A 19,531-nucleotide genomic window follows, 5' to 3' on the forward strand; every position below is an offset into this window, starting at 1 on the left:
GAATTTTCAGTAAAAACTATTTTAATTGTAATTTTATTATTTCTGAGGAATGAAAATATTAAGTCATATATAATTCCTGCAAAGTAAAATGGGCGATTAAATTTGCATAATGAAATTCATAATAATTCTATATCTGTGTAATAATGTTTTACCAGTATACAGTGCCTTTAAGGTTAAATAAATGAATTTGGAATTGGGTGTTTTTTAATATTAATGAATTATACTCCAAGAGTGAATATAAATAAGATTTTTATAATAACTAATTTCTCAATTCATCAGATATCTTTCTGTTTATCCTGTTTGGGACTGCTGCCAAATGATGAGACAAATGATAAACTAAAGCTATTATGTCACATAATTATATTTTTATACAGTAGAATATTTCAAAAATTAGTTTGTAAAATTTCTTAGGTGTTTATATTTGTGTATTTTATTGCATTTAGTTCCTTAGGTGGCTATCTTTATTTACTTTACTCTTTTAAAGAAATAAACAGTATTATGCATGTATACAGCTTATATTGCTCGTCAAAATGTTTGACAATCTTAGCAGTAATGGGGAATTTGCCAGATAAGAAGTGTATATTTTCAATGACAGTATAAATGTATATAAAATACAGCTATCTTAAAAAGCAGGACTAATAAAAAATATAAGCTTATCTACGTGATTATAAGCTTAATATATACTCTAGACAGTTTTGTACCTACTATGCTTCTTAAGGTAAGCATCTTTCCTTTAAAAAAATTTTCTTTTGTATAAATTTAAGGGGTACAAGTGATGTTTTGCTACATGGATATGTTGTGTAGTGGTTAAGTCTGGGCTTTTAGTGTAACCATCACCTGAATAATGCACATTGTACCTGTTGACTAATTTGTTATCCCCTATCCCCTTCTCACTGTCCCTTGTGAGTCTCCAATGTCTATTACAAATTCTGTGTCCATGTATACACATTATTTGGCAGTATTTGACTTTCTGAGTTGTTTTACTTAAGATAATGGCCTCCAGTTCCATCCACATTGCTGCTAATGACATGATTTTACTCTTTTTTTTTTTTTTTTGAAATGGAGTCTTGCTCTGTTGCCCCGGCTGGAGTGCAATGGTACGATCTCAGCTCACTGCAAGCTCTGCCTCCCAGGTTCACGCCATTCTCCTGCCTCAGCTTCCCAAGTAGCTGGGACTACAGGCACCCACCACCATACCCAGCTAATTTTTTTGTATTTTTTTAGTAGAGTCGGGGTTTCATGATGTTAGCCAGGATAGTCTCGATCTCAATCTCCTGACCTCGTGATCCGCCCGCCTCGGCCTCCCAAAGTGCTGGGATTACAGGCTTGAGCCACCACGTCTGACCGATTTTACTCTTTTTTATGGCTGAATAATACTACATTGTATGTATATACTATGTTTTCTTTATCTAATCATCCACTGATGGACACTTACGCTGATTTCATATCTTTGCTATTATAAATAGTGCTGTGATAAGCATACAAGTGCACGTATCTTTTTTTATACAATGATTTCTTTTCCTTCAGATAGATACCCAATAGTGGGATTACTGGATCAAATGGTAGTTGTATTTTTAATTGAGAAATCTCCATACTGTTTTTCATAGAGGTTGTACTAATTTACATTCCCACCAGCAGTGTGGACCCTTTTCTCTACATCCTCACTAACATCTGTTATTTTTTGACTTTTTAATAATAGCCATTCTGACTGTCATAAGATAATATCATGTTATGGTTTTAATTTGCATTTATTTGATAATTAGTGATGTTGAACATTTTTTCATATGCTTATTGGCCATTTGTATATCTTCTTTTAAAAAACGTCTGTTTATGTCTTTTGCCCGCTTTTTAATGGGGCTAGTTGATTTTTCTGTTGTTATTGAGTTGTTTAAAGATTCCTCTTTCTTTTTCTTTTTTTTTTTTCTTTTCTCTTCTGGTCTGGTCTGGTCTTTTCTTTTCTCTTTTCTTTTTTTGAGATGGAGTTTCACTCTGTCACCTAGGCTGGAGTGCAGTGGCACAATCTCGACTCACTGCAACCTCCACCTGCCAGTTCAAGCAATTCTCCTGCCTCAGCCTCCCGGGTAGCTGGGACTACAGGCACACACTACCATGCCCAGCTAATTTTTTGTATTTTTAGTAGAAATGGGGTTTCACCACGCCGGCCAGGCTGGTCTCAAACTCAACCTCCCAAAGTGCTGAGATTACAGGCATGAGCCACTGAGTCCTGCCAGATTCCTCTTTCTTAAAGGGAAAGTCTAATGATTTTATTCACACTAGGAATTAGAAGTTTAAATTTAAACATAAGATTTTAAAAGATGCAATGTATAAGCTATATAAAGCATAAAAATGTTACTTCTCAGCCTACTAAAACAGTAACAGTTATATATGCAGGCAAGGCTGGTCTTTTGCTCTTCAATGGCTTTAGTTAGTACTTGCATAATACCTGAAGGTCACAGGGCGTTTGTAAGCATGTAAGAGTTTTAATCATTTGTACTGTACTTTGATAGAGAAGGGTTCAGTGACTTGCCGCGCTCCCAGAATAGGTTTCCAAATCCTGAATACATAATAGCTAGAGGATCTGATCTATAATATGTTAATTCTCCGACTTGTTTTACTTACAAATTTGTAAAATGCATTTCTAAATGTATCTTAAAGGAAGAATTCAGAACTTGGAGCTGAAACTTTATTCAAAGTCAACATGGTGTGATCACAATATTCACAAAGCATATTTGGTCATTTGTACCAAAAACTCTACCTGATTATCAAAATTAGTATAGTGAACAGTTCCAACTCCGCTATTTTATAGGGCAATGCTCTTTGAAAGTATAAACCAAATTCACATCTTTGAGTTCTAGAATATTAAAATAAGCTAATGCTAAAAGTTTTGATAAATATTCATAGACTTTTTAGGTACTGAGCTGAGTTTAGTATTTCATGGTATTTCATAAAAATAGGAAAGTGGGGATATGACATTTTAACAGTTTTTGAATTATATATAATATGAGCTTGCAAATATTTATTATTGCTTCACAATTTTTGCAGAAAGAGATTAATTTCATACTAGATTGGTTCTATAGTGTTCATTATAGAAAAGGGAATAAAATTAATGTGCTTAATCATAACCAACTAAATGTGATTTCTCAACCACTTTTCATAGAGTGGTATCTCTGCCCTTCAGTTCACTGGGATGGTGACTTTCTAAAGTTGTCTGCCTGAATGGTGGCACCCATGGCATTGGAACATTGTCCATGGGTTTTCTGGAACCTAGATTCAAATTTTATCTTGAAGATACATGAATTTCTAATGTCAGTTAAGAAAACTAGCAGTTTATGCTACAAAAAAGATAAGTAAATTTATTAGCCTTCCCATCACTTGTCAACTGTGACTTAAAATCAGTGTTTGAAAGGTCATAATGTTCCTTAATATTAATAAGAACATCATAGTTACTACTTTTTCTCCCCTTAAACCTGTACTCTACAGCTGTTTAAGGAAGTTGGAAAACTTTTCAAAACATAGGTTGTAATCATAGCATCATGATATTCAGGGAAGTAAATGGTAACATCCTTTAACAGTAAAATTGCTTTTCAGAATAACCTATTGGAAACAATATTGTAGTGTGCCTCAGGATATTTATTCTTTCCACTAACTCATCTTTGTCAAGAATTATTTTACAAAGGAAATTTTTAAATAAACTTTTATTTCCTGCATGTCTGTTTTCTTTTTGCCCCTTTCCTTCTTGTAGTTAATAAAATATTTATATCAAAAGCTATTATTTCATATGTGATGACATACTCTAAGAATTGGTAACACAGTCTTAAATAGATAATCCATAGGTATTTGTTTTTGTCATATTCTCTGTTTTTAAGAAAACAATTTAAATTTTGAGGTTACGACTCAATGTTTAGTTATAAATGGAAGGACGGGAAACTCTCAGGTAGAAAAGTGTTGACTTTTCAGAGTTTTACATTCTGATTTTTAACACATGCAACATGTTTACTCAAAGATCCTATTGCAAAGCGAAAAAGAAAGACGTTGAGTTTGAAACTTTATGCTTAGAAGACGTATCATGACATGCTTTCCTAAGCTATATTATTTTAAAGTTTTCTTCATCCATTCTGAGGTTAAGCAATAAAGCTAATTTAGCAGAAAAGAGAAGAATTTTATAGACCTTGACAATGCAGCCTGAGTGAACAACTGCTAATTATTAATAGTTTTATTTAAAATATTTGCTTAAACCTGAATTACAATAACATGGGTTAGTTAATTCCAGAATGATGGATGGGAATGGGATTTGAAACTAGAGTTTAAAAACATTTTCTTATATTAAGATGAGTGAAATCTCTTTTGATTGTCTTTTAGTCAGTAACTGAAATAAAAATCATTTTTAAAAAAACAAACCTGTATCTTATTATCTGCCTTTATCTGGTTAGCAAGATAAAAGTCTAATAGTATTACATTTATAGTGTAAATATTATGCTATTAACCTACCAAGAATAAAACATTGCAGTCTTTAAAATAACTTTTTATTGAAGTATAACAACAGATAAAAGAAAATGTGCAAAAATTAATGTAGAACTTAATGATTTTTCAAAAAATGGACATAATAAAGTAACCAGCACCCAGATTTAAAAAAGAACAAAAAGGAACATTATCTGCATTTCAGAAACCCTCTTTCCCTTCACTGCACTTTTCCAGTAACTACACTCTGAAGAGTAATCACTTTCCTGACTTTTAATGCCATAGTTTAGCTTTGCTTGTTCTGGAACTTTATGTATATGAAATCGTACAATACGAACTATTTTCTGTCTAACTTTTTTCACTCATCATTATGTTTGTAAGATTCAACCATATCATTGCATTTAGGCATAGTTTGGTTTTCCATTCTCCCATTCTATTGTTGATGGTTATTTGAGTTGTTTCTAGTTTCCAGAAGGCCATTATGAATAGTGCTCCATGTGAATCCTGTGAACTTTCTTGAACTTGTCTTTTGGTTAACGTACCTATGCACTTCTGTGAGTACACACTAAGGAGCAGAATTGTTGGGTTAGGATGTACATACATTCAGCTTTAATGGATACTGTCAAACAGTCTTCTAAGGTAGCATGAGCATTAACTTTGAGTTGTTTTTATTCAATAAAGATCTTTCTTGTGATCAAGGGCAAGGTTTTGTTCTGTTTTGTTTTGTTTTTAGATCGCAGATAATGGGTTAGATTAGAGTCCGTGAGTATGCAACAAAATGAAACTCATTTGGTGATTGGAATGAGTCACTTGATCTTTGAAGTTGCATACAGACAGATTGAAAACTAAGAATTGGATCTAAAAGCAGACTCCCTTTAGTGCTTTTATGAGGGAAGTTACTATGATGGGGAAAATCCAGCAAAGTATTTTCAGTCTTACAGAGAGCAATGTAGAGACAGTATGACATTTGGGTTAGGTTATTGGACTTTTTAGTCAATCTCTCCTAGACAGCCTTGTTCAAGTTACTTGACCTATGTATATCTCATTTTCTTTATTTGTATAATGAGACTAACAATACCTGTCTCTCAGCTTTAGTGTAAGAATTAGATGAGATTATGGCATCAAGTACTTAAGTACTATGCCTACTATACAGTAAATATTCAATTAATAATAATATTGCCCTGCAGTCTGCTCCATTCATCTGTATAGCCTGTTTAGTTGCTTCTTAATTTCTTCAATTATCTAGGTTTCTAATCACCTTCCCCTCCACCACCCAGTGGTTGAGATGCTTCTTTGGTAAAAGCAAAATTTTAAGTGAGTGACCTTAATGGGAGCTTCATTCTATTTCCTTTTTCAGTAGTGATTCGCTTCATTCTATTTCCTTTTTCAGTAGTGATTCAAGTACTTCTCTAGAAGTGTTTTTTGCTTCTCCTCCACATTCTTTCAAAAGACATAAGGAAAATACCGGTATTTCTTTTAGTCTTCACGGAATAACTGACAGCCGGTGTTTGAAGTTGACTCTTCCCAGATAGTTCAATTTTTAGAGTACCAAATATGTTCAGTTTTATATAGTAACTTGGTATTTTCATGAAATTTAAGGAAATCATTGACCCTTCAAATTAGAATGTATCTTCTGCTTCTCTTTTCTTCTCAGGATGATGAAAAAATGACAGTACTACGATATTTGATTAAATATCACCAGGGATAATAATTCTTTCAAAGCAGTCTTCAGAAGTTGTTATCTGAAATAGATTCATTATTTATTACACAATATTCTCCCTCTTTATGCCCATTCTCCCCCATAAAAAACTCATCAGAATGAGCTTAATACAAGCAAGATTAAGACTCTGACGTAGGGGAGCTGGCAAGATGGCCAAATAGGAAAAGCTCTGATCTGCAGCTCCCAATGAGACCAGTGCAGCAGGCGGGTGATTTCTGCATTTTCAACTGAGGTACCCAGTTCATCTCACTGGGACTGGTTAGATAGTGGGTGCAGCCCACGAAGGGTGAGCAGAAGCAGGGTGGGGCGTCACCTCACTCGGGAAGCACAAGGGGTCTAGGAATTCCCCTCACTCAGCCGAGGGAAGCTGTGAAGGACTCTGCCATGAGGGACAGTGCTATCCAGCCCAGATGCTACAATTTTCCCTTGATCTTCACAACCTACAAACTGGGAGATTCCCTCGGGTGCCTACACCACCAGGGCCCTGAGTTTCAAGCACAAAACTGGGCAGTTGCTTGGGCAGACACCAAGCTAGCTGCAGGAGGTTTCTTTTGTTTGTTTGTTTTGTTTTGTTTTGTTTTGTTTTACCCCAGTGGTGTGTGGAATGCCAGTGAGACAGAACTGTTCACTCCCCTGGAAAGGGGGCTGAAGCCAGGGAACTGAGTGATCTGTCTCAGCAGAACCCACTCGCATGGGGCCCAACAAGCTAAGATTCACTGGCTTGAAATTCTCACTGCCAGCACAGCAGTCTGAAGTCGAGCTGGGATGCTTGAGCTTGGTGCAGGGAGGGGTATCCACCATTACTGAGGCTTGAGTAGGTGGTTTTCCCCTCACAGTGTAAACAAAGCCTCCAGGAAATTCAAACTAGTTGTGGAACCCACCACAGTGCAGCAAAGCTGCTGTAGCCATACCACCTCTCTAGATTCATGCTCTCTGGGCAGGGCATCTCTGAAAGAAAGGCAGCAGCCCTAGTCAGAGGCTTATAGATAAAACTCCCATCTCCCTGGAACAGAGCACCTGGAGGAAGGGGCAGCTGTGGGCGCAGCTTCAGCAGACTTAAACATTCCAGCCTGCCAGCTCTGAAGGGAACAGTGGATCTCCCAGCACAGTGCATGAACTCTACTAAGGGACAGACTGCCTCCTCAAGTGGGTCCCTGATACCTATGCCACCTGACTGGCAGACACCTCTGTGGATGGGTGACAGATACCTCATACAGGAGAGCTCTGGCTGGCATCTGGCAGGTGTGCCTCTGGGATGAAGCTTCCAGAGGAAGGAGCAGACAGCAATCTTTGCTGTTCTGAAGGCTCTGCTGGTGATAGCCAGGCAAACAAGTTCTGGAATAGACCTCCAGCAAACTCCAGCAGACCTGCAGAAGAGGGGCCTGACTGTTAGAAGGAAAACTAACAAACAGAAAGCAATAGCATCAACATCAACAAAAAGGACACCCACGCAAAAATCCCATCCAAAGGTCACCAGCGTCAAAGACCAAAGATAGATAAATCCACGAAGATGAGGAAAAACCAGCGCAAAAAGGCTGAAAATTCCAAAAACCAGAACGCCTCTTCTCCAAAGGATCACAACTCCTTGCCAGCAACAGAACAAAACTGGATGGAGAATGAGTTTGTCGAATTGAAAGAAGGAGGCTTCAGAAGGTGGGTAATAACAAACTCCTCTGAGCTAAAGAAGCATGTTCTAACACAGTGCAAGGAAGCCAAGAACCTTGACAAAAGGTTACAGAAACTGCCAAGTAGAATAACTAGTTTAGAAAAGAATAAAAGTAACCTGATGGAGCTGAAAAACACAGCACAAGAACTTTGTGAAGCATACACAAGTATCAATAGCCAAATTGATCAGGTGGAAGAAAGAATATCAGAGATTGAAGATCAACTTAATGAAATAAAACAAGAAGACAAGATTAGAGAACAAAGAATGAAAAGGAACAAACAGAGCCTCGAAGAAATATGGGACTGTGAAAAGACCAAACTTGTGTTTGACTGATGTACCTGAAAGTGACGGGGAGAGTGGAACCAAGTTGGAAAACACACTTCAGGATATTATCCAAGAGAACTTCCCCAGCCTAGCAAGACAGGCAAATATTCAAATTCAGGAAATACAGAGAACTCCACAGAGATACTATTCCTCTGTGGAACCCCGCAAAGAGCAACCACAAGACACATAATTGTCAGATTCACCAATGTTGAAATGAAGGAAAAAATGTTAAGGGCAGCTAGAGATAAAGGTCAGGTTACCCACAAAGGGAAGCCCATCAGACTAGGATCTCTCTGCAGAAACCCTACAAGCTAGAAGAGAGTGGGGGCCAATTTTTAACGTCCTTAAAGAAATAATTTTCAACCAGAATTTCATATCCAGCCAAACTAAGCTTCATAAGCAAAGGAGAAATAAAATCCTTTACAGACAAGCAAATGCTGAGAGATTTTGTCACCACCAGGCCTGCCTTACAAGAGCTCTTGAAGGAAGCACTAAATATGGAAAGGAAAAACCAGTACCAGCCACTGCAAAAACATACCATATTGTAAAGACCATCAACACTATGAAGATAATGCATCAACTAATGGACAAAATAACCAGCTAGCATCATATGGCAGGATCAAATTCACATATAACAAAATTAACCTTAAATGTAAATGGGCTAAATGCCCCAATTAAAAGACACAGACTGACAAATTGGATAAAGAGTCAAGACCCATTGGTGTGCTCTGTTCAGGAGAACAATCTCACATGCAAAGACACACATAGGCTCAAAATAAAGGGATGGAGGAATATCTACCAAGCAAATGGAAAGCAAAAAAAAAAAAAAAAAAAGAAGAAGAAAAGAAAACTGGGGTTGCGGCCGGGCGCGGTGGCTCAAGCCTGTAATCCCAGCACTTTGGGAGGCCGAGACGGGCGGATCACGAGGTCAGGAGATCGAGACCATCCTGGCTAACAAGGTGAAACCCCGTCTCTACTAAAAAATACAAAAAAAAACTAGCCGGGCGAGGTAGCGGGCGCCTGTAGTCCCAGCTACTCGGGAGGCTGAGGCAGGAGAATGGCATAAACCCGGGAGGCAGATCTTGCAGTGAGCTGAGATCCAGCCACCACACTCCAGCCCGGGTGACAGAGCAAGACTCCGTCTCAAAAAAGAAAAAAGAAAACTGGGGTTGCAATCCTAGTCTCTGATAAAACAGGCTAAACCAACAAAGATCACAAAAGATAAGGGCATTACATAATGGTAAAGGGATCAGTGCAACAAGAAGAGCTAACTGTCCTAAATACATATGCACCCAAAACAGGAGCACCCAGATTTACAAAGCAAGTTTTTAGAGACCTACAAAGAGACTTAGACTCCCACACAATAATGGAAATTTTAACACCCCCACTGTCAATATTAGATCAATGAGACAGAAAATTAACAATGATATGCAGGACTTGAACTCCCCTCTGGACCAAGCTGACCCAGTAGACATCTACAGAACTCTCCACCCCAAATCAACAGAATATACATTCTTCTCAGCACCACATCACACTTATTCTAAAATTGACCACAAAATTGGAAGTAAAACACTCCTCAGCAAATACAAAGGAACGGAAATCATAAGTAACAGTCTCTCAGACCACAGTGCAATGAATCAAATTAGAACTCAGGATTAAGAAAATCACACAAAACCACACAACTACGTAGAAACTGAACAACCTGTTCCTGAATGACTGCTGGGTAAATAATGACATTAAGGCAGAAATAAATAAGTTCTTTCAAACAATAAGAACAAAGACACAACGTACCAGAATTTCTGGGACACAGCTAAAGCAGTGTTTAGAGGGAAATTTATAGCACTAAATGCCCACAATAGAAATCAGGAAAGATCTAAAATCAACACCCTAAATCACAATTAAAAGAACTAGAGAAGCAAGAACAAATAAATTCAAAAGCTAGAAGACATGAAATAACTAACATCAGAGCAGAACTGAAGGAGTTAGAGACATGAAAAACCCTTCAAAAAAATCAGTGAATCTGGCCAGGTGCAGTGGTTCACCCCTGTAATCCCAGCACCTTGGAATGCCGAGGTGGGCAGATCACCTGAGGTCAGGAGTTTGAGAGCAGCCTGGCCAACATGGCAAAACCTCATCTCTACTAAAAATACAAAAAAAATTAGCTGGCGTGGTGGTGGGCACCTGTAGTTCCAGCTACTTGGGAGCCGGAGGCAGGAGAATCGCTTGAACCCAGGAGGCAGAGGTTGTAGTGAGCCAAGGTCACACCACTACACTCCAGCATGGGTGATAGAATGAGACTCCATCTCCAAAAAAAAAAAAAAAAATCATTGAATCCAGGAGCTGGTTTTTTGAAAAGATTAACAAAATAGATAGACTGCTAGCTGGACTAATAAAGAAGAAAAGACAGAAGAATCAAATAGACACAAAAATGATAAAGGGGATATCACCACTGATCCCACAGAAATACAAACTACCATCAGAGAATACTATAAACACCTCTGCACAAATAAACTAGAAAATCTAGAAGAAATGGATAAATTCCTGGACACATACACCCTCCCAAGACTAAACCAGGAAGAAATCGAATCCCTGAATAGACCAATAACAAGTTCTGAAATTGAGGCAGTAATTAATAGCCTACCAACCAAAAAACCCCAGGACCAGATAGATTCACAGCTGAATTCTACCAAATGTACAAAGAAGAGCTGGTCCCATTCCTTCTGAAACTATTCCAAACAAAAGAAAAGAGGGACTCCTCCCTAATTCATTTTATGAGGCCAGCATTATCCTGATACCAAAACCTGGCAGAGTCAAAACAAAAAAAGAAAACTTCAGGCCAATATCCCTGATTAACATCAATGCAAAAATCCTCAATAAAATACTGGCAAACTGAATCCAGCAGCACATCAAAAAGCTTATCCACCACTATCAAGTTGGCTTCATCCCTGGGATGCAAGGTTGGTTCAACATATGCAAATCAATAAACGCAATCCATCGCATAAATAGAACCAATGGCAAAAACCACATGATTATCTCAATAGATTCAGAAAAGGCCTTTGATAAAATTCAACACCCCTCCATGCTAAAAACTCTCAATAAACTAGGTATTGGTGGAACATGTTAATAAGAGCTATTTATGACAAACCCACAACCAATATCATACTGAATGGGCAAAAAGCTGGAAGCATTCCCTTTGAAAACCAGCACAAGACAAGGATGCCCTCTCTCACCACTCCTATTCAACATATTATTGGAAGTTCTGGCCGAGGCAATCAGACAAGAGAAAGAAATAAAAGGTATTCAAATAAGAAGAGTGGAAGTTAAATTGTCTCTGTTTGCAGACGGTGTGATTGTATATTTAGAAAACCCCGTCGTCTAGGCCCAAAATCTCCTTAAGCTGATAAGTAACTTCAGTAAAGTCTCAGAATACATAATCAAAGTGCAAAAATCGCAAGCATTCCTATAGGCCAATAACAGACAAACAGAGAGCCAAATCATGAGTGAACTCTCATTCACAATTGCTACAAAGAGAATGAAATACCTAGGAATACAACTTACAAGGGATGTGAAGGACCTCTTCAAGGAGAACTACAAACCACTGCTTAAGGAAATAAGAAAGGACACAAACAAATGGAAAAACATTCCATGCTCATGGATAGGAAGAATCAATATCATGAAAATGGCCATACTGCCCAAAGTAATATATAGATTCAATGCTATTCCCATCAAGCTACCATTGACTTTCTTCACATAATTAGAAAAAAATGAGTTAAAATTTCATATGGAACCAAAAAAGAGTCTGTATATCCAAGACAGTCCTAAGCAAGAAGAACAAATCTGAAGGCATCATGGCACCTGACTTCAAACTATACGACAAGGCTACAGTAACCAAAACAGCATGGTACTAGTACCAAAACAGAGATATAGACCAATGGAACAGAACAGAGTCTCCTCAGAAATAACAGCACACATCTACAACCATCTGATCTTTGACAAACCTGACAAAGCAAGCAATGGGGAAAGGATTCCCTGTATAATAAATGCTATTGGGAAAACTGGCTAGCCATATGCAGAAAACTGGAATTGGACCCCTTCCTTACACCTTATAGAAAAATTATCTCAAGATGGATTAAAGACTTAAAACGTAAGACCTAAAACCATAAAAACCCTAGAAGACAACTCAGGCAATACCATTCAGGACATAGGCATGGGCAAAGACTTCATGACTAAAGTATCAAAAGCAATGTCAACAAAAGCCAAAATTGACAAATGGGATCTAATGAAACTAAAGAGCTTCTGCACAGCAAAAGAAAACTGTCATCAGAGTGAACAGGCAACCTACAGAATGGGAGAAAATTTACAATCTATTCATCTGACAAAGGGTTAATATCAGGAATCTACAAGGAACTTAAACAAATTTACAAGAAAAAAACAACCCCATCAAAAAGTAGACGAAGGATATGAACAGACACTTCTGAAAAGAAGACATTTATGCATCCAACAAACATAAGAAAAAAAGCTCATCATCACTGGTCATTAGAGAAATGCAAATCAAAACCACAATGAGATAACATTTCACGCCAGTTAGAATGACAGTCATTAAAAAGTCAGGAAACAATAGATTCTGGAGAGGATGTGGAGAAATAGGAATGCTTTTACATTGTTGGTGGGAGTGTAAATTAGTTCAACCATTGTGGAAGACATTCCTCCAGGAGATAGAACCAGAAATACCATTTGACCCACCAATCCCATTACTGGGTATATACCCAAAGGATTAAATATCATTCTACTATAAAGACACATGCACACGTATGTTTAGTGCAGCACTATTCACAATGGCAAAGACTTGGAACCAACCCAAATACCCATCAATGATAGATTGGATAAAGAAAATGTAGCACATATACACCGTGGAATACTATGCAGCCATGAAAAAGAATGAGTTCATGTCCTTTGCAGTGACGTGGATGAAGCTGGAAACCATCATTCTCAACAAACTAACACATGAACAGAAAACCAAACACCGCATGTTCTCACTCATAAGTGGGAGTTGAACAGTGAGAATACATGGACACAGGGAAGGGATCATCACACACCGGGGCCTGTCAGGTGGTGTGGGGCAAGAGGAGGGATAACATTAGGAGTAATATCTAATGTAGATGATGAGTTGATGGGTGCAGCAAACCACCATAGCACATGTATACCTATGTAACAAACCTGTACATTCTGCACATGTATCCCAGAACTTAAAGTAAAAGTATAATAAAATTTAATTAAATTTAAAAATTTTTTAAAGTCTCTGACATAAATATAAATGTTTCTGAAAACTCTAGCAGTTGTAGTTGGCCACAAATGTAGAGAAAATTATGCATTGACTAAACCATTAAAAACCGTACAGACTATTATAAAGTTATACTTATCAACAGAAATTTTCAGTGCCAGAAAAAGTCTCTCTAAAATCTCATTTCTGGACCCCAACTCTTTCCCACCTACAAGAATCCTTATGGTTCTTATATCAGTTGACTTATAATTCTGTTTTGTGCTTTTATTAATTTTGATATTACAGAGAAAGGGAGAAATCTCAAAATGGCAGAACCATTGTCTGTGCTTCTTATGACTTTTAGAGGAACATCCATTCATTCATTCAACATTTGTGAAATAAATAAATTTACATAAACTTAAATCTAACCAAGTCCCTAGCACCATTGCAGTTGAGGGATAAACAAAAAGTAAAAAGCAGGTAAAATTCTTGCCCTCATAATATTTTTGACCTTGTGGACGAGACAGATAATAAGCAAATGACTTAGTAGAATATATAACCAGAAATAAAAAGTGCTATGGAGGAAAATAAAGGAAGGAAAAGATACAGTAAATATTAGTAGGTCCTTTTTAAATTTTCATTATTATTATTTTTGAGATGGGGGTTTCACTTTGTTGCCCAGGCTGGAGTGCGGTGGCACGATCATGGTTCACTGCAGGCTCAAGTGATTCTTACACTTCAACCTCCCAAGCAGCTGGGACCACAGGGATGTGCCACCATGCCCAGCTAATTTATTTTTATTTTTAAAAATGACAAGGGCTCCCTATATTACCCAGGTTGGCCTTAAACTCCTGAGCTTAAGCAATTCTCCTGCCTCAGCTTTCAAAGTCCTGTAATTACAGGCATGAGCTACCACACCCAACCATAACAGGAACTTTTTTGACCATTGTAAAGACTAGGTTTTACTGATCTGAGATAGGAAACCATTGGCGGGATTTGAGCATAGGAGTGTCATACACTGATACAATTTTATTCTGATCACTGCAGTTTCATTGTTGAACAAAGATTGTGGGGAGTTAAAGGAGAGAAGTTGGAGACAAGGTAGGAGGCAATTGCAGTAATTTGGGTGGGAGATGATTGCTTGGACCAAGGTAGTGACAGTGGTTGGATTCTGGACAAGTTTCAAAGGTAGCCGCAACAGGATTGATGGATCAGCTGGGGTACGTTTTATTAATTACGTGTTCTCATTTAATGTGGTAGTGAGAGAGCAGGGTGGCTGGTTTTGTGGTTTCTACCCTTCCAGGAGCATCTTGTAAACAGATGATTTTGTGAAGTGACTGGAGAATGTTATTTTTATCTGCTTTATTCTGGTAATGCTCAGATTGCAATAGCTCTGCAGTGTTTATTCTAGAAGCAGGTTTGGATATGTGGGAATATTTAAGGTCAATATTTGCATCTCTAAATAAAAAATAGAGTGGAATAATTATGGAAGATGAACAACAGGAGAGTAAGCATGTCAAAACCAATGCTTTTAAATAAGGGTATATATTTATTTCTAAAAATAGAAGTGATATTTTGCTCTAATAAAACCAGATCCATATTACTTTGAAGATTCACAAAGACTTAGACCTGTTAAACAACCTTCACTATATTCAGTTGTGTGTTTCGTTCTCATGATCAGAGCAAGGATCACTGACTTCAAGTTATAAGATTTTTTTTTTTCCTAATAAAAATTGTCCATTTCCTCATGAGTTGGAATAACTCAATAAACCACAATGAGAACATTTCACGCCAGTTAGAATGGCGATCATTAAAAGTCAGGAAACAACAGATGCTGGAGAGGATGTGGAGAAATAGGAACGCTTTTACACGGTTGGTGGGAGTGTAAATTAGTTCAACCATTGTGGAAGAGAGTGTGGCGATTCCTGAAGAATCTAGAACTAGAAATACGATTTGACCCAGCAATCTCATTAAAGTTACTTCATAGTATTTTTTGGTGCAGAAAAACCCATAGCAGTTAAACTGTGTACATTGATTGAATAAAATGACTAGACAATTTTTTAAAAATGTATGATTAAATATTTAAAACATACAAGAAAGCAATGTTAAAATGGGAAAAGTTCCCTTATCCCCCTCGCAGAGCATGTGATGGGAGTGTGGCTCACTTTTTCGGTGCCCCGCTGCTCCAACCTCTAGGGGGTACATGCAGACAGGCAGGTCATGGGGATCTGACCCTACAGCAGCATATAGGGATGAATTCTTACAGCTCCTGAAACCCCGGTGGGTGTGTTACAGTGTGCTCTTTCAGTTTAGCTCTCCGCAGGCGGCTTGTATTAATCAGCTCAATTAGACCCTCTGCCTTATTGCAAGGACAGAGGGCTTTCTGTATCCTGGGGTTCTTGCCTTGGTGTACTGGAAAAATCGGATCACACATGGACTTGGGAGGATGGGTACAAGGCTCTCAATGAAGTGGATGGGGAGACCAGAAGGGGAAGGTGGTGGTTTTCCCCTGAAGTCAGGCTGCCCAGCAGATGGGCTCTCCTCCAACCTCCCCAGCCAAACTTTGTGTCATTCCATCAGTCGATGGCCTGCTGGTGTCTGCCGGTGCCTGTTGGTGTGCTCTTCTGCAGGTGTGTTCCTCCCAACGTCCAGCCACTTGTGTCTGTGCCCCCAGGGTCTTGGGGATTTTATAGGCACAGGATGGGGGCATGGCCGGCCAGGGTGGTCTTGGGAAATGCAGTATTTGGGGACAAAAACAGAAATGCCTGTCCTCATTTAGGTCCGATGGCACAGGCCCAGGGATGGAGCCCTTGCCAGGAAACCCCCACCCTTGTCCTCCCAGCACTTCCTTGCCCCCATCCTGCATCATTAAAACATATATTGAAGTGCTCTGTATCTCACCTCTAGAAGTAAAACAATGTCAATGAGATTAGAAGCTTTATATATACCTCTTCCTGACTACACCTTCTTTGGCCTTCCTTGGAACCATAAAGATTTCAGTGTTAAATCATTCCCATGCATGTCTATATTTTTACTACATATGTATGTATCTCTGGACAATTTATAATTGAAAATATTTGAAAAATATTATTGCAGTCTGATGTGGTTTTGATATTTGTTTTCTCCAAATCTCATGTTGCAGTGTAATCTCCATTGCTGGAGGTGAGGCCTTGTGGGAGGTATTGGATGATGAGGGCAGATATTTCATGAATGGTTTAGCACCATCCCCTTGGGAATGAGTGAGTTCTTATTCTGAGTTCATGGGAGATATGGTTGTTTAGAAGACTGTGGCACCTTTCCCCCAAACCCTGCTCTTGCTCCCTCTCTCACTATATGACGTGCTGGCTCCCCCTTCTCCTTCCACTGTGATAGTAAGCTTCCTGAGGCCCTCACCAGAAGCAAATGCTAGCACTATGCTTCATGTACAGCCTGAAGAACTGTAAGCCAAAATAAAACCTCTTTTCTTTATAAACTACCCAGCTTCAGGTGTTCCTTTATAGCAATGCATGAACAGGCTAACACATACTCACATACTCACCAGTTTATCAAGTCTACCTCCAAAATAGGTCTTGAACCTTTTGTTCTTTCTCCGAGTCAGCATTGTCTCTTATTCAGTAACTTCCTAACCGTTCTTCCCACTTGTGCTCCTGTCATTTGTTTTCCCATTATTCTCCATAGCATCCAGAGAGGATTTTATAAAACATAACAGATTATAATCCTCTACTGAAAACCCTTCTGTGGTTTCCCACTAATAAAACTCACATTGTTTCAACTGGCCTGCAGTTATTCCCTTCCTTCCTCCCCAGTGGTATCCAAAGGTCAGCCTTTCTCCTGCTCTTTGTACTGGAACACTGGTCTTTTAGTTTCTGGAACACTTAAGATCTTTTCAGATTGAAAACATTTGTATATTTTTTAGAACAGCAGGAATGTTAATTTAAAAAACAAAAATTTCTCCTCCTTTTGCTTGGAATGAACTATTCACTCTACCTTGCTAGCTCCTTCGTCTAAGAAATTTTCCCTGATCACCCGTTCTTAAATGGGTACATCCTTTTCCTTTCTCTGTTAGCACCCTGTGGTTGGTGTTTATTTATTGACTTACTTTGTATTACTTTTAAAATGCCTATTTCCCCCATTAGATTATAAATTTCTGAAAGGAAGAGCTCTGTCATTTTTGTGTGCAACTGAATACCTAGTATCTAACTTCACATATGGTAGACATACTCGAAGTATCTGTTGAAGGAAAATAGGAATGAAGAAGTAATGGACATAATTATTTTTATCATCTTCATTTAAATTCTACAGGCTGAAAAATAACTTTGCTCTTGAGTTTTAAGAGGAAAAAATAAGTTGTTTTAGTTTAGATATTTTAGGAAACAGAAACCTAGACATAGTAGCTCCAGTACAGTGGGGGTTTATTGTAAAGATAGAGGAAATCTGGGAAAAGTTGAGCAAGCAGACTTCAGGGAGGACAGGCACCAAAGTTAACCTAGACATTCGTCTGTAATTCTCTGTCAATCTCTATGAATCAGATTCCCCTCTTTCCTGACCTACTACTTTGTAGCTTTGTTTTTGTTTTTGTTTTTGTTTTTGTTTTGAGATGGAGTCTTGCTCTGTCACCCAGACTAGAGCTCAGTCTCGGCTCACTGCAAGCTCCACCTCCCGGGTTCATGCTCTTCTCCTGCCTCAGCCTCCCGAGTAGCTGGTATTACAGGCACCCACCACCATGCCCGGCTAATTTTTTGTATTTTTAGTAGAGATGGGGTTTCACCATGTTTACCAGAATGGTCTCGATCTCCTGACCTCGTGATCTGCCCACCTTGGCCTCCCCAAGTGCTGGGATTACAGGCATGAGCCACCGCGCCTGGCCTATAGCTTTGTTTTTTTATAGGGCCTAAAAGATCTCAGAAAAGTCTACATGACCTTTTAACTCTAATACCAATAGCTCTCGATAATCTCCCTATGTGTCTTTTAGATAAAATTACTGAGGGAGAGCCTGATTGGTTTTGCACATGCTTTAAAATAAGTCTGCATAGTCATAGGTCACCTTAGGCCAGTTGTCAGTCTCTCATCCATTGTGCTGTGTCAAGGAATAGGATTGGGTGAGTCACATGACCTATAATCCATTCAACAGGAATTGTACATGGAGGCAGATTTCTGAGAAGGTCCACTGATGGATCTTATACAATAATATATTTCTAGTGTGCATGTAATTTAAGACTAAAATTCTTAATGTTGACTGTATTGAAAGTAGACATTTGATAAATGTAATATTAAGTAAAATTCTAATGCATCTCAATATAAGCTATATATTAGCTTGGCATAGGAATTTATTTTTTAATTAGAGTGGCATAGGAATTAGCTTGGCATAGGAATTTATTTTTTAATTAGAGTGCAGCATAGCATAGTTTTAATATAGGGCATAATCTTTAAAATTATAATTTGGTCCTCAGGGTTGAAGTGGTAGCTGGATCCAAATCATTTTCATAGTATACATTTGCAGGTGAGGTTATAAGTAAAAGCAGTGTGCAATTTTGACCCATATAAATTATTTTAATGATTACTGGCAAAAGTATATGAAAGATTTGAATGCTTCCCATTGTCTAGAAACTGTACTGGGAAATCATATTCTAAGTAATAAGTGTTGAGAGACTTCTATTGCAATTATTAGTAACGTTCTTTCAATTTATAAATTATCTATATTGTCCAAAGAGAAGGAACTCAAACAGTATCAGCTGAAAGTGGATTAAAAATGAGACCTTACATTGAAGAGTATTTATTTCCCTTTATCATCTTGTTTTATAAATACCCAATTTTAGCTGATAAACTTTCAGACTTACTGTTTAAGTCTCAAATATTTGAGGACAGAATACTGGCAGGCTTTACTGGAGAGTATTTCTGGGCCACACACTGTACTAAAAGATTTACATACCTTGTCACACTATTCTTACCTTCTCCAAACAGACTGCAGCCCTTCACACCCCTCATACAGTTGCTCAATTTAGAAATAGGTTTTTCAACTTTTTTCAATTCACATGGGCAGACACTGTGATTATCCTTGTCCTTCATGTCCCTTAGCAAATAACAGATGGTCTTTGTCTCTTTT

The 19,531-nt window shown here is 38.1% G+C and overlaps 1 protein-coding gene across 13 annotated transcripts in view; it reads left to right on the top strand.

Annotated features, from left to right (window-relative positions):
* The window catches only part of LOC105484451 (RAB GTPase activating protein 1 like), a 796,528-nt gene that overhangs the window by 495,241 nt on the left and 281,756 nt on the right, over positions 1-19,531 (top strand). The window lies entirely within an intron of this gene.

Source organism: Macaca nemestrina, chromosome 1 (genome assembly GCF_043159975.1).
Source record: "Macaca nemestrina isolate mMacNem1 chromosome 1, mMacNem.hap1, whole genome shotgun sequence".
Lineage (NCBI taxonomy): Eukaryota > Metazoa > Chordata > Mammalia > Primates > Cercopithecidae > Macaca > Macaca nemestrina.